Source organism: Saccoglossus kowalevskii, chromosome 19 (genome assembly GCF_978046115.1).
Source record: "Saccoglossus kowalevskii chromosome 19, keSacKowa6.1, whole genome shotgun sequence".
NCBI classification, from domain to species: domain Eukaryota; kingdom Metazoa; phylum Hemichordata; class Enteropneusta; family Harrimaniidae; genus Saccoglossus; species Saccoglossus kowalevskii.
Genome location: NC_140659.1, coordinates 29,969,350 through 29,986,447, shown reverse-complemented (window position 1 = coordinate 29,986,447; position 17,098 = coordinate 29,969,350). Strand labels below are relative to the sequence as shown.

General features: G+C 34.6%; 1 long non-coding RNA gene across 1 annotated transcript in view; it reads right to left on the bottom strand.

Annotated features, from left to right (window-relative positions):
- Positions 1–10,567: 10,567 nt before the first annotated feature.
- LOC146731468 (uncharacterized) overlaps positions 10,568–17,098 on the bottom strand; it is a 55,850-nt gene continuing 49,319 nt past the window's right edge. The window contains exon 3 of the long non-coding RNA XR_014927438.1: positions 10,568–10,640. This is a non-coding gene — a long non-coding RNA (uncharacterized LOC146731468). The remainder of the gene's footprint in view (positions 10,641–17,098) is intronic.

Genomic DNA, 17,098 nt, shown 5'->3' with positions numbered 1-17,098 from the left:
TATTTTATTTAGCTCCATGAGTCACGTGATGAACTGGTAAACAAGTATGGATCATTTTTTTAGTAGTATTTAGAGCATGTTTAAATAATTGTTTAGGTTATAATTGACATTTTAGGTTGATAGTAACATGAACATGATTTATCGTGAGTAAATCCCTCCCCCAATGGCAAATATATAGCAATATTCTTTCGATGAAACAACGCTAAATGCAAATGTGCATGATGCGCCTCGGTACTAAGTCAAAGAGCGATGCACCAGTGATGATTATACCGATACATATATTGTCACTATGCATTGTTAAGACATTATCAAAAACAATCGAAAATAAAGTTATCACCTAATCGATACTACTGTCCTGGGATAGATATTCAGTCTTCGATTTAATAAAACTCATAACCTGGTTTTTCAGTGAAAGGCTTTATTTCCCAATATATAATCAAAATGTTTTCTATATAAAACCACACTGAACTTAAAAATACAAGGGCATTTAATTTGAATCACTGTCATATATGTCACACCCATGCATGGTTACTCGTAACTCTGACCCTAGTCTGGTCCCCTGCCCCAATTTCAACGCTGAGGGCGGTATTTTCTTAACCGCCCTCAGCGTTGAAATTGGGGCAGGGGACCAGACTACTCTGACCCACGATCAACAACGCCCTCACAGGTGTTTTTCTACATAACGTCAACGCATGCGCAGAAGAATTATTGGCTGAACTTATACTTCGATGAACTTCGGGGAGTGCGCCCTCTTAACCATGTAATAAATATTAAATATTTGTACAATACTTAAAATCCGATGTCCTATAGTAGTGACATAACACGTGTTATTATAATACCGACCTGGTTTCACTGGCACTGTAAAATACGTACGACTGAGCATGCACGCATGCGTGGAATCGCTAAATCACAGGCAGCGATGTTTATCTCGAATACGTGTGCAAACAGCCCGTGTTGTAGACGTGCATACAATCTCTTGTTTATTTGTTGCTGTTTTCGCAATAAAATAATGTCACGTGAGTGTGTAAATAACGAAAGGCGTACTCCTGCTAACTTTTGTTTATCCGAAGTTCCGTACTACCTCATTCTGAAAGAAAAACTAAAATACACTTTAAAAAATAATGACGATAATGATACAAATAGCAAAATACATAAATGACCGTTTTAAAATGATCAGAAAAGAAAAATTGAAAACACCAAAAATAAGTTACCGGCACTTATTACCTCCAAGCATTTTATTTGCGGGAGAAACAATATATATAACACAACATAACACAACATTACAAAAATCAAAGAAAGCTTAGAAAGAATTCCCATGTGCTGAGAGTATTGTAACACATTAAATATAATTCGGAATTACTTAGCTGAAAACTAATTATGCAAATCAGAAAATTAATATGAAAAGATTTTAGTGTAAAACTAATGAGATCTTCGCAATGTAACAGAACATCTATGTACCAAGTTTAATTGAAATGTGATTAGAACCAAAAAATTATGAATTATTACGCTAATTAGGGAATTAATATGAACAGATTTTCACCTCAAACTAATTAGGTTTGTACATTGTCCTAGAGCATATTTGTAATAAGTTTCATTGAAATGAAAAAATTAGTACTTTAGATATCAGTGTGAAAGCTTAAAATTGGTTAATTATGCAAATTAGGCAATTAATATGTACAGATTTTTACCCACAATTATCGAGGTCTGTATATTGTCCTACAGCATCTATGTACAAACATTCATTGATATGTGATGATTAGTACCTGAGATATCAGTGTGAAAGTTGGAAATTATTTATGCAAATTAGGTAATTAATATGCACAATTATTTAGCCTAAAACTAATCAGGTCTCTGCATTGTCCTAAAGGATCTATGTACCAAGTTTCATTGAAATGCGATGATTAGTACTTGAGATACCCGTGGAAAAGCTGAAAATTAACTAATTATGCAAATTAGGTGATTAATATGCACAAATATTTATCCGAAACAATCAATCTCTGCATAGTCCTTGAATATTTAAGTACCAAGTTTCATTGAAATATAATGCTCACTACTTACATCAAAAGCTGAAAATTAATTAATTATGCAAATTAGGTAATTATATGTACTGATATTACCATAAAAACTATCAGGTCTGTGCAGTGTCATATGACATCTATGTACCAAGTTTCATTGAAATGTGATGATTAGTACTTGAGATATCAGTGGAAAAAACGAAAATTGACTAATCATTATGCAAATTAGGTAATTAGTATCCACGGATTATTACCAAAAACTAATCAAAACCTAGCTTTAGTTCAGAGCATCTATGTACCAAGTTTCATCAAAATCCAATGAGTGGTTGTTTAGATATCAGTGGAACAGTCATGATACCACTAAAAATAGCTAATTATCATGCAAATTAGGTCATTAATATGCACGGATTTTTACCAAAAAACTAATCAAATCTGCGCATATGTTCAGAGCAATCTATGTATCAAGTTACATCAAAATTCAATGAGTGATTCTTTAGATATCAGTGGAATAGTCATAGAACAGCTAAAAATTAGCTAATTATCATGCAAATTAGGTAATTAACGAGCATGGATCTTTACCAAAACCTAATCAAATCTGCGCATTGGCAGTGGAACAGTCGGACGCACATGGGGGTCAACAACATACATAACACTTTAAAAACAACATACATAACACAACATTACACAAGCAACATACATAACACAACATAACACAACATTACAAAAACAACATACATAACACAACACTTTAAAAACAACATACATAACACAACATTGCAAAAGCAACATACATAACACAACATTACAAAAACAACATACATAACACAACATTTCAGAAACAACATACATACACAACATTACAAAAACGCAACTTGCACACCGTTGATAAGTAAGTATTTGAAAATAAATTAATTTATGTATAATCAGATACAACCAGTATACTTGAGAGTGGGGTCGTTTGAAGAAAAACATTTGAAAGAAAACACCATGATGTCCGATTACCAATATAAGGTTCGTTTACTGTCATAAATCTGTCAGTGTGATACACAACGTATTTTCTTCCTAATAAATTACGAGCAAGCATGAAATAGTTGACACCGGGTTCCTACCGCACTATATCATGGTGGTAATTACTATGATCAAACAGAACACGGAATTCAGATGTTGGGTTATTTTGTATTTGTAAATCTCTTGCACGTTTTTTTTTTGTAATGTACATGATTTCTTGTTCTTGAAATAAGTATGTGTTCCACTGATTGTTCAGAGATCAGCTCGGGTAACATCATTATGACGTAACACAGCATGGTCATAATTGTTCATCAGGCTCGGAGGTTCCAACTGTTTACAGTATACGAAGGTATATCTACCCGGGTTGGTATTGCGCCATGACACAGGCTGGCAAGTTCATCCCGGGTGGAGTTACAATTTAAGGGCAGTTAGGGATTCATAATATTTCAGAACGAGGATGTGCTTCCATGTGCGTAAAAGGGGGCCTTTATTCTTGTACGATTTATTTATTGACATTAGTTTAGATATTTCGATGGGCGCTTCTGCAACTTTTTTAAGGCGGATATTATTGACGACTTGTTTGTCTTCCTCTCGCTATCGAATCAAGTACAGTAAATGTATTCCAATACCAGTAAGTACCATTTCATCTTGTGTGTGTTGGTACAGTGTAGCTATTTTGATGGGAATTCCACTGATAGGGCCCAAGGTCTTCAGTAACGGCCGGGTATCAGTGAGCGCTCTATCACATTACGACTGACACTCAGATATTGGCGTCATTGAACCACACCGTTTTTTCAACCATGATGCCTTGCTGGCCACTTTCATCATGTACTGATTGTGCAACGTACACATCGCATCGTATCGCTACATCGTTTTTTCTCTTAAGAGCGCCTCAGTGAATCAATTGATCCTTCGCTGGCCGCTTTCAGCGTGTACCAATTTCAATGCGACGTACGCATTCTCATTTTATCGCTGTTGTCTCAACCATAAACATTACAGAGAAGAGCGGAACCTATGATACATGTCATCGATGACACTCATGGGAGTAATCGAAGTTTTTTTTAGTCCGAAGTAAAGTTCTCTGCCGGGTGGATGTGACGTTCAAACTTTCCGCAACGAACGAACTGCGAACCAGTAGTAGACTAGAAACACGTATGCACCCGTGTTTAATATTAAGTAACCTTCTACTAGAATTAAGACTAGATATTTCTGACAGTATTCTTAGTGCGCAATCATTTTTACAGACCATAGTCCATCTTGTTTATCTGCTTTGTGGCTGTGATAATATAATTGATAAATGTAACGTGTGAATTACGTGTATGTTCCACGGAATTCATCACAGATAAGGAGACGAAGAGTGATTAGATCAACCCAACCCAGTTATATATAGCATATGATACAATCCCATACTGGCATAGCGATTCTAACTAATTATTAATATTTGATTACCAAAGATAAGCTGTAGTATATCCTATTTTAATGTTTAACTTACATTCCACTTATTAAATCGTGATTTCATAAGTGACAATGACTGCCAGGCAACCAAATTTTTGGCAGCCAACTGACAAATTTAATAGACAAGAATTTATTATGATTTACAAATACATAATAAACCATTCAGAAAATTATGTAAAAAATCTTATGTCCTTTGCATAATTATCGGTGATATTAATTCACTTACAAGAGAATAAGATGCCTTTGTGCTGCAAATTGCGTGGTTTATCACTCAGACAGATATTGCTGTAAATCAATTTATAACAATAAGTAAATATGAAGTATGATGCATATGTGCAAAGTGTTGATATGTTGGGAGAAGTGTCTAATCTGTCAGAACGACCTAAATATTTACTTTAATCACCATTGGTTAAATTTAGTTGCCATGGCCACAAAGATCTGATGAAGACAATGACAATGTTTCTTGATGACTATAATGACAATTTTATTTATTTATTTGTTCTGGAAATGCACATTTTTCATAAGACAATCATTTATTTGTAGAAGTACAACAGTGTATGACATCTGAAAGTATACCAACAAAAATATGTTATTTTCAACATTATATGTCATTTTTAGTGTTTTCACTTATTTAACTTTTCAAAATTGTTCAAAGTCACAAAACCACCCACACCCAAACCTTATCCACACACACATTGCATTCTGAAATCTACTGCCTGTCAGCTTTGAAGATTGAACCATGAAAAAAAAACAAAAAAAAAAAACAATACATTTTGCACTATGTGTGTCTTTGGATCATAAATGTTTGTAATGTAGTTACTGGTTGAATAGTAATTAAGTTGAAATAACTTTTCTCGCTACTTTGAACTATTGAATTTAGATTTTTATAAATAAAAAATAATATTTGGTGGCTTGAGTTAGATGTACATGTATCTCAACATTATTATTTCAATTGTATAGTATATGTCACCATACTTCATTTGGTTTTACAGAATGCTTTCCAAATACTGGAACTCTAAATTCACCATGAAAAAAAATTAATCACACCTTGTGAAAAACAGCATCAGAATATCTCAACTATAAAACTATAAAATATATTTATGGCTTGTTCATAAATTTTATGTGTAATGTAGGTTGAAACATTTGAATACATTATCTCAGTTTTATTTTTAAATGTATATCATAAAAACTTATATAAACAATTATTTTTTTGATTCAAACATTTGTTATGCAATTTTACTAGAAAAAAAATTGTTATTTGTCTCAGTGTATGTCTAAAGTATGCAATAAAATAATTATAGCTTTGATCATTTCCATGGAAACAATTTTATCACAAGTTGTATCTTCTAAGTATTTGTAATCAATTCATTGCACATCTTAATTTGAATATAAAGATTCAAATATTATTTAAAATTTAGTGTTATTCAAATCATATACTACAGTTTCAGTTTAAAATTTAGTGTTATTCAAATTATATACTACTTCCAATTTAAATTTGGTGTTATTCAAATTATATACCGGTACTAGACTTTCAGTTTAAAATTTAGTATTATTCAAATTATATACTACTTCCAATTTAAATTTAGTGTTATTCAAATTACATACTACTTTCAGTTTAAATTTAGTCTTATTCAAATTATATACTACACTTTCCATTTAAATTTAGTCTTATTCAAATTATATACTACTTTCAGTTTAAATTTAGTCTTATTCAAATTATATACTACTTTCAGTTTAAATTTAGTCTTATTCAAATTATATAATACTTTCAGTTTCAAATTTAGTATTATTCAAATTACATACTACACTTTCAGTTTCAAATTCAGTGTTATTCAAATTACATACTACACTTTCAGTTTAAAATTTAGTATTATTCAAATTATATACTACTTTTAGTTTAAATTTAGTGTTACTCAAATTATATACTACACTTTCAAGCTTAAAATTTAGTATTATTCAAATTATATACTACTTTTAGTTTAAATTTAGTATTATTCAAATTATATACTACACTTTCAGTTTAAATAATATAATTCCCATTTTAACGCATCACCTGCTGGAAGTCTCCATGGATTGCCAACACAGAATTGGAAAAACAGATCAGTGACTAACGATGCCTTATAAACTCTATGTATTATTAAATAAACACTGATGGGAAGTAGGTCAGTTTTCAAAATGGCTGGTGCAATTTGTTAGTTAATATTAGACATCTATTATTCTTGTACAAGCATCTGTCAATGCAGATAACCTTTATTAAAGTCTGTATGAATTTATTATCAATGAATTCTGGTAATAATTAACATAATTTTATCATAGATATTGCCAACTACCCACCAACCTTTCATTCAGTAATACAAAGATTGAAATTGTGTTTTGTCCGTACCTTTTACTCACAGTAAAAAATGTTTCCATATAAACAATGACTTTGTGAAATTGAAAATTTACTTTAAATATAATATAAAAATTGTTCAACTACCATAAGTGTGTTAACCATGAGTACCTCTTCAAAACATTGAATTCAAAGTCCAATTACAATAATAAGTCAATTTTATTTTTCCTTTGATGTTCTAGGACAAAGCACAGCCATGATAACTTTTTGATTAAAATATGTGCATATTAATTACCTAATTTGCATAGCTTTTCCATTGATCTCATGAAATAATCATCACAATACAATGACAATTGGTACATAGGTGCATGGGTACAATGCTAAGACTTGATTAGTTTGGGGTTGAAATCAGTCCATATTATTCACCTAATCTGCATAATCATTAACAAATTTTTATCTGATATCTAAAAGCTAAATATTTCCTGAGGACAATCGTGAAGATCTGATTAGTTTTACAATTTCAGCATAAAAATTACCTAATTTGCATAATATGCATAATCTTCACATTTCAAAGATACATAGATGCCTTAGGTTAATCCACTTCAGTAGTTCAATGCTGAAAACATTTAATGTTGTATGTCTCGCATAACAGACCTATATTAGTCACAAATATAGGTTTTGTTAGCACCTTGTATGTATAAGAAATGTACAATATTTGGGTAAACTTAAACATGTGACTCATTTTATTATTGTTGACCAGGTACTGGTAAGTGTGCATCCCAGGCACCAGTAAGAGTTCATCCCAGGCACCAGTAAGAGTTCATCCCAGGCACCAGTAAGAGTGTATCCCAGGCACCAGTAAGAGTTCATCCCAGGCACCAGTAAGAGTGTATCCCAGGCACCATTAAAAGTGCATCCCAAACACCAGTAAAAGTGCATCCCAGGCACCAGTAAGAGTGCATCCCAGGCACCAGTAAGAGTGTATCCCAGGCACCAGTAAGAGTGTATCCCAGGCACTAGTAAGAGTGTATCCCAGGCACCATTAAAAGTGCATCACAGACACCAGTAAAAGTGCATCCCAGGCACCCGTAAGAGTGCATCCCAGGCACCAGTAAGAGTGTATATCCCAGGCACCAGTAAAAGTGCATCCCAGACATCAGTAAAAGTGCATCCTAGGCACCAGTAAGAGTGCACCCCAGGCACCAGTAAAAGTGCATCTTTGGCACCAGTAAGAGTGCATCCCAGGCACCAGAAAGAGTGCATCCAAGGCACCAGTAAGAGTTCATCCCAGGCACCATAAAGAGTGCATCCCAGGTACCAGTAAAAGTGCATCCCAGGCACCAGTAACAGTGCATCCCAGGCACCAGTAACAGTGCATCCCAGGCACCAGTAACAGTGCATCCAAGGCACCAGTAAGAGTGCATCCAAGGCACCAGTAAGAGTGCATCCCAGGCACCATTAAGAGTGCTTCCCAGGCACCAGTAAGAGTGCCTTCCATGCTCCAGTAAAAGTGTATCCCAGGCACGAATAAACATGTATTTCAGGCACCAGTAAGAATTCATCCAAGGCACCATAAAGAGTGCATCCCAGGTACCAGTAAAAGTGCATCCCAGGCACCAGTAAAAGTGCATCCAAGGCACCATAAAGAGTGCATCCCATGCACCATTAAGAGTGTATCCCAGGTACCAGTAAAAGTGCATCCCAGGCACCAGTAACAGTGCATCCAAGGCACCATTAAGAGTGCATCCCAGGCACCATTAAGAGTGTATCCCAGGCACCATTAAGAGTGCTTCCCAGGCACCAATAAGAGTGCCTTCCATGCTCCAGTAAAAGTGTATCCCAGGCATGAGTAAAAGTGTATTTCAGGCACCAGTAAGAGTGCATCCCAGGCACCATTAAGAGTGCATCCTAGGCACCAGTAAGAGTGCACCCCAGGCACCATTAAGAGTGCACCTCAGGCACCATTAAGAGTGCATCCTAGGCACCAGTAAGAGTGCATCCCAGGCACGATTAAGAGTGCATCCTTGGCACCAGTAAAAGTGCATCCCAGGCACCAGTAAGAGTTCATCCAAGGCACCAGTAAGAGTTCATCCAATGCACCAGTAAGAGTTCATCCCAGGCACCAGTAAGAGTTCATCCCAGGCATCAGTAAGAGTGTATCCCAGGCACCATTAAAAGTTCATCCCGGACACCAGTAAGAGTGCATCCCAGGCACCAGTAAGTGTGCATCCCAGGCACCAGTAAGATTGTAGCCCAGGCACCAGTAAGAGTGTATCCCAGGCACCATTAAAAGTGCATCACAGACACCAGTAAAAGAGTATCCCAGGCACCAGTAAAAGTGCATCCCAGACACCAGTAAAAGTGCATCCTAGGCACCAGTAAGAGTGCACCCCAGGCACCAGTAAAAGTGCATCTTTGGCACCATTAAGAGTGCACCCCAGGCACCAGAAAGAGTGCATCCAAGGCACCAGTAAGAGTTCATCCCAGGCACCATAATCAGTGCATCCCAGGCACCAGTAACAGTGCATCCAAGGCACCAGTAAGAGTGCATCCCAGGCACCATAAAGAGTGCATCCCAGGCACCATTAAGAGTGTATCCCAGGCACCATTAAGAGTGTATCCCAGGCACCATTAAGAGTGTATCCCAGGCACCATTAAGAGTGCTTCCCAGGCACCAGTAAGAGTGCACCCCAGGCACCAGTAAGAGTGTATCCCAGGCACCAGTAAGAGTGTATCCCAGGCACCATTAAAAGTGCATCCCAGACACCAGTAAGAGTGCATCCTAGGCACAAGTAAGAGTGCATCCCAGGCACCAGTAAGAGTACATCCTAGGCACCAGTAAAAATGTATCCCAGGCACCATTAAGAGTGCATCCCAGACACCATTAAGAGTGCATCCCAGGCACCATTAATAGTGCTTCCCAGGCACCAGTAAGAGTGCCTTCCATGCTCCAGTAAAAGTGTATCCAAGGCACGAGTAAAAGTGTATCACAGGCACCAGTAAGAGTGCATCCAAGGCACCAGTAAGAGTGCATCCAAGGGACCAGTAAGAGTGCATCCCAGGCACAATAAAGAGTGCATCCCAGGCACCATTAAGAGTATATCCCAGGCACCATTAAGAGTGCATCCTAAGCACCAGTAAGAGTGCACCCCAGGCACCATTAAGAGTGCATCCTAGGCACCAGTAAGAGTGCATCCAGGCACCAGTAAGAGTGTATCCCAGACACCAGTAAGAGTGCATCCTAGGCACCAGTAAGAGTGCATCCCAGGCACCAGTAAGAGTGCATCCTAGGCACCAGTAAAAATGTATCCCAGGCACCATTAAGAGTGCATCCCAAGCACCATTAAGAGTGCATCCCAGGCACCATTAAGAGTGCATCCCAGGCACCAGTAAGAGTGCATCCCAGACATTAATGAATGAATCCCAGTAAATCATTGCTTATCAAGTCAGGGCTGATTTGCCATATGTGATCTCATTCTTGAATGCTGCTTTATATGCAATGCAATTTACATGTATTGCATATAGTAATAGTTACACAATAAATTATAGAAATTGTAAATATTATTGAAATTATTCTCCCTTACCTTTTAATATAAGTGATTTAATTAATATCCAATTTCATTTTATAGCAATGACTTGCTGACACCACATCCCATTGATGGCGACAAATTTCCAGTTGACTTTGAGGTAATTAACAAAACCTTCTATTTTACCATGAAAACCAAATTGTATGCTTGTTTGGTTTCTGTAGTTGCTAGGATATATATATATATATCATACAAACACTATTAACTTCAGTGACTTGATGAGCTGAAGGAACATGGGTGTTGAGTCTATAGAAAAATATGTTTAAAGAGATGTTCAGTTTACAGAATTATTATTTTTTATATTCTGTTATTAATTTTACACAAGTTTTACATAATGATTTATATAGTTGTTCAGTCTACAGAGGTGCTTAATTTATACAGGTATTTTGTTGCACAGATTTTTAATTTATAGATGTATTATGTTTCAAAGATGTTCACTATACAGAGGTATTCTGTTTACACAGGTATCAAATTTACACAAGTTTTCAGTTTACACACTGATTCACATGGATGTTTACAGAGGTGTTCAGTTTACAGATGTATTTTTTCAGTTCAGTTCAGTCTACTTCATTTCCAGGTGTTCAGTTTACAGAATGTGTTTTACAGAGGTATTTGTTCACACAGGTATTACACACTGGTTTACAAAAGTTTTGGGTTTTACAGAGTTATTGAAAGTGAAATTCTGTTCACTAAAATTTCAGTATACAGTCGTATTCTGTTGCATTGTTCAGTTTACAGAGGTGTTTAGTATACAGAGATATTCTGTTACAGAGATGTTCACTTACCGAGGTGTTCACTATACAGGGTATCTTGTTTAAAGGTATTCACTTTACAGAGGTATTAAGTTTACAGAAGTATTCTATTTACAGAGGTGTTCAGTTTAGAGTGGTGTTCAGTTAACATAAGTGTTCTGTTACAAGAGTTTTCTTTTTACAATAGGTAAATTTCCAGATAAATATGCTTCCTGGGTTATGCAAATAAATATTAAGATCATAGATTCAATGGATATGTCATTCATGCTCTTTCTTACAATCCTACATATTGTTTGCTGGAAAGCTATCCATGGTGGAAAAATGACATCAAATATATGACATAATGGTTGGGTTTTCAATGTACTAGCTGATTTAAATGGTGTCCTTTTCACTAATTTTCAGCAGAAAATACCTCATAATATTACAGTATGGAAAAAATCACCATGGATGATTTGTCTTAGTGAAACGTGTCATTGTGAATTGTGTCATATAACAAATCTACTCTCTGAACTTCATTTATCAGTATTAATTGTTTCCCTGGCATAGAAGTCTAGCATGAATACAGAGAGTTGCAACTGTATTAAGCAAGATCTTTGTTAAACAAAATGTTATTGAGCTTAATATATTTTGACTTGTTTATTTCATCCTATCAATACAAGAATTATGAGCCTGTACATGCCTAGGTCATAAATGAGGAATGACCTATAAAACAAATTTTATATTGGACTGAAAATTGTAATTTTCAACTTTAGACATATTTAGCGATGATCACCAGATAAACTGCTTGAATTGAAGTACTAAAGTGGTCATGTTAGAATGTGTTCAATGTGGGTCCCATGTGACATACAAAATATGTGTAATTTGCACACATGGTGTAAGAAGACTTTTTATTTTTTTGAAGAAGAAGGCGTTTTGCCTTTAAAAGGCGGTAGTCGTCACGCTGTGCATGTGCGAGATATATGGGTCTCATATAAACAAAGATGGCGACGTTGACTGTTGCGCAGATCAACGAGTACGAAATGAGACGTTTCCAAGCTTTAATTAAGCAATTTTCATGTTATTGGAAGGTATCGAAGGAGTCACCAGTGGTAATCAGTGCAAGTCGCGCCCAGGTCAAACTGCATACTTGTGATTTCCATTTGAAGAGCGCATTGGATTGTGGGAAAATCAATGTTTATCAACACAAATGTTGCACATGCGCAGCGCGACGACTACCACGCTTTAAATCAATCAATTATAACAAATTATTGCACATATTTGGACAATATCACACAAAAAGAATTAATCTATAGCAATATTTTTGGAAATATTAAAACATAGATTCTGAATTCTTTATTTCATATACTTGTATAATGAATTATTTCCAACAGTAATGTGTTTCCAGCCTTGCTTATGGCTTTGGGTGAAGTGTAATATAACCATCAACATAAATGAGATTTTAATTAGTCATTAACATCTTAAATACCACCATTTGTCAAACCATAGGATGTTAAATGTTAACAAATAATAATTCTAATTAATTATAAATATAATGAAGGACTGTTATTTTTTTAAGAAACCAAAGGTTTATAGGGTTTACTTAGGCGGCTCTAATACACAGAAATTTTTCTCAAATCATGACTTGGTATTTGAAAGCATATTGGATTACGGCTAAGTGCGTGCAGTTCAGTTTCATTGATTTATCTACATACAAGATGTGAAGATCAACCTGTAGGGCAAATTAATGTAAGTTGCAATAACTATAAGTTAGTTTAGATACATTACCTGCTGAAAGCCTCCACATATAGTGGATATGGAAAAAAAAAACAGCAGGCGTTGTGTTAACTGTTTCAGGCAGTTTAGGCAATAATTATAATTGTATAGAATGAAAAACTATTATTACCCTGAAAACTTACAATGTTAAACGTCAATTTTATATGGAACCCAGTGTTATATACCTAGTTGAATTAATATGGCAAACCATTCAATGAAGTCCATTCTGAAAAAAAACTATTATAATGTATAATATAATGTTTTCACTGATGACAACATATTTGAAATTATTATACATCTGTCAACGTAACGGCTTAAGTTACAGCGTGCCATAATTTTGCGGTATTTTACAGGGTATTTTCATCCTACCATATTAGGAAATGCAAATTACAAATATGGAATGATTACGCGCTTAAGCGTCCACTAATAATAAAAACAAACATGGCTGCCACCAGGGTTTGGCCAATCTCAACACAAAGAAGTTTGCTGATTCTGTTCTAAACGTTTTGGATTTCAGCATTCCCATGACGTATCCTCGGCAAGAAAAAATGTATAATGATAAAGTTACTATGTGGATACCTCAAAGTATTCAGTCAGACAGTACACCATCACATCGACCTCCGCTGCACGTCAGTCGATACTCTCGCTGTACTGTCTTCATGTTTACTTTGAGGTACCCTCGTAATAACCTAAAATTATTGTTTGTATATGTATACAAATAACAGGATTACACTCTAATTGCATAACTAGTGTTTAACATTTACCAACAATAACTGTACAATGACAGCAATAAGAAAATATTTGTGACATGTCACATTGTGAACCAGCAATACTATATCAGTAATTTTTTTTGGTGATGGTATGATTTGGAAATGTTGACAATGATTGTTTTTGTAATAATTACATTCAGGATACAATATCAACTCTTCACATTTTTCACCAATTTCAAGATATTTTTTGTCTGGAAAAATGCAAAGAAGGACATTTTTGGAACAATTTCCAGAGAATTTCATATACAACATTTTTTTCATATAAATTATATATTCATAAGGAATTCCTAATAATTTATTAATTTTGTTTTGGTTTTAATTTTGTTTATTTTGCTGACTGGAAAATGTGCTAAATTAAAACCCAGTGTAAAATTTAGCATAGAACACATTATCTAAATGATAAAACCGTGAATGTAAAACCCACTAAATATGCCTGAAATGGTAAATCAGCGAAATTTAAACCCAGTGAAAATTAATTTATTTTACAGTATTTGGATATTTTGGAAACAACAGTATATTAATTAATTTTGAAGGGATTTTCTGATTTTAACTATGTTTGAGTAATTACCTATTTCTCATTATGCAGAAACTGTACATTAAATGTATGTCTACTTCAGAATTATAAATCTCTAGATGAGTGTTTTTGGTTTATTACACAAGAGCTTGGCAGTGTCTGTCACATGATACATTTGCATAGAGAATGATTTACAGAGGTTGTTCAGGAAATAAAGGATGCCTAACTGCCCACTATTGCATGATAACAGGGCAAGAACAATATTGTGTGCAATAGGCAAAATACATGTTGTGGCAACGTGAGAAAAAGATAATAATATGCAAATTAGGTAATTAGTATGCATAGATTTCAACCAAAAACTATTCAGGTGGTAGCTTGAGAAAAAACTATTATGCAAAGTAGACCATTAGTATGCATGGATTTCAACCAAAAACTAATAAGATCTGCGAATTATCCAAGAGCGTCTATGTACCAAGTTTCATTGAAGTCTGTTGAATGGCACTTAAGTGAAAATGCTTTTAATATGCTAATTGATATGCAAATTAGGTAGTTAGTATGCATAGATTGCAACCAGAAATCAATCAGATCTGTGCATTCAATCCCAGACCAGCCACATAGCATGTTTCTTTGAACTCTGATAATTGGTTCTTGAGATATCAGTCGAGCATGCACATACATAATTAAAGTACAAACATACAGACACACGAACCGCAAAAACTTCTATTGTGTGCTTTGCCCATGGGAGTCAAATAGCAGCACTCCTTGTGACATGACAAATGGCGTCACTTTGTTTAATCTGTAGTCAGGCTTTAGTTAGTACAAATAATCCTGTTAGATATACCGGCACTTGCCAATCTTAAGAGTATGCTAGTTATAAAGCTGGTTCTGAATATATTCAGAGCTAATATACATAGCCCCAACTTTGATAATGTAACCATTGAAGGCATTGGTTAATAAAAACAGGGAGACCATCTATATTAAGATATATTTCAGCTATTTCTTTAATTTCTGTAAAGGGTAATAATATTTTCAAATGCACTTTTTTTATTTTTAGAAATAACCTCATCATATTATAATAGTCACTATTGGTCAAATGTGTTCTACACTGGTCTTTTACTGGTCAGTGCTGGTTAACTGTATTGTTCAGTGATCTAGAACTGGTACACATTGGTCAACTGTGTTCTACAATGATCTAGTTTTAGTCACTATTTGTTAGTTGATGACATTACCTTGTATTTTCTATTTTTAATTTTTATTCAGACCCTGTCCAAAAACAGGGACTCATTGTATTGATACCTCCATATTGTGTCTGTGTGTTCATCCTTTCATTTGTAACCATCAGTATCTCATTCATGCTTGGAATTATCTAGTTTAAACTTTACACATACAATGTACTTCAGACACTATATTGGACATATAATTCATTTATTTCATGATCCAATTCAAGGTGGCTAAATGGCGACCATTTCAAGGTAAAATATGTATCAGAATCACACATATTCACCATTCTGAAACTAGATCTCAGTTGTGAATGGACGTATTCTGTTCAAATTTGATACATACGTTGAATATAATACTACTTTTACGCATTTCATTTCATTTCATTTTTTTATTGTGTTCAAAATGACTGGCTGCCATTTTGTTTTAAAGGATGCAATTCCAGATTCATATCTCAGACATGCAATTTAAATAGATATGTTATGTGCAGCTGTCATAATTCACATGGTAACGGAAAATTTGACGGGACTATGTCAGTGACAATAAGTCGACACAGCGGAGCTGTTCATTTTACTGATTGTCCGTCGTCGTCAACTTTACACTTTCAACTTCTTCTTCGAAACCGCAAGTCAGAATTTTTTAAAATTTGATATGCAAGTACCTTGAATGGTTCTTTCTCCGATTTGTTCATTTCATGTCAAAATCTCAAATTTTGATGAATATTTTTGGTATTTGGTATTGATGACATGAATAATGGAAAATTCTGTCATTTTCATTCATGAAAATTGTTGCTCATGAGTGGTCACACCATGCATGTAAAAACATGTGCAAAGTGACCCATTAAAGTGTCAAATATATCTTAAAAAATGTTGCATGTATCAATAATATATCTCTCTTGGCTATCAAGTGATAAATAATTGTTCAGCTTGTAAAAATGTAATGAGGCACTACTCAATGGTTGTTAAGGCTGGCAATACTTATGTCATGATCTTGTTACACAAGTGTTGAAAACATACTGTAACAGTGTACCAATAGAGACATGAATGTATTTCATAAAATGGTTGAAAATAACAACATCTTAGTGTGATATTCGTCTGGGGTAAATCTTTTATAAATTCCATGAGAATACTACAAAGTAAATGTATGTACACAAAGGCAATAAAGCCAATCATATCAAGCGATGTGGAGGTCAATGTGATCCTGTACTGCTTGGATGTATACGTAGTGATATTCTTATGATATCTTATTTAGTACATGTCTTTTCCTAGTTGTAGTAATAATTTAATGAGAGGTCACAGTTGAAATGTCAACACAACACTGTGCAGATGTTTGCATTTCATGATGGGATTCTATTTCCATCATGCACTATAGTGCTTCGGTGTCAGCTTAATTATGACATCAATAACGTGAAATGCAATCAATGTTGGTAATTTAGTGTACCATAATATATGTAATGGAACTGTGAATGTTAAAATGACTAAATAGATATGTTTTGAAGAGAATGAAAATTATATTGCTTTTGGTGCTATAATATGATCCACACATAGTAAAAGACTTCTTGGTTTCTACTATAAACTTTCAACAGTGTTAGTAATTTAGGGTGATTCAGGCAGTTTCTAAGCTCTTTAAAAATTGCTAATAATTTGTGGATATATATTGCTATACAAGGTCATATGTAGAAAAAAACTAGAGGTTATA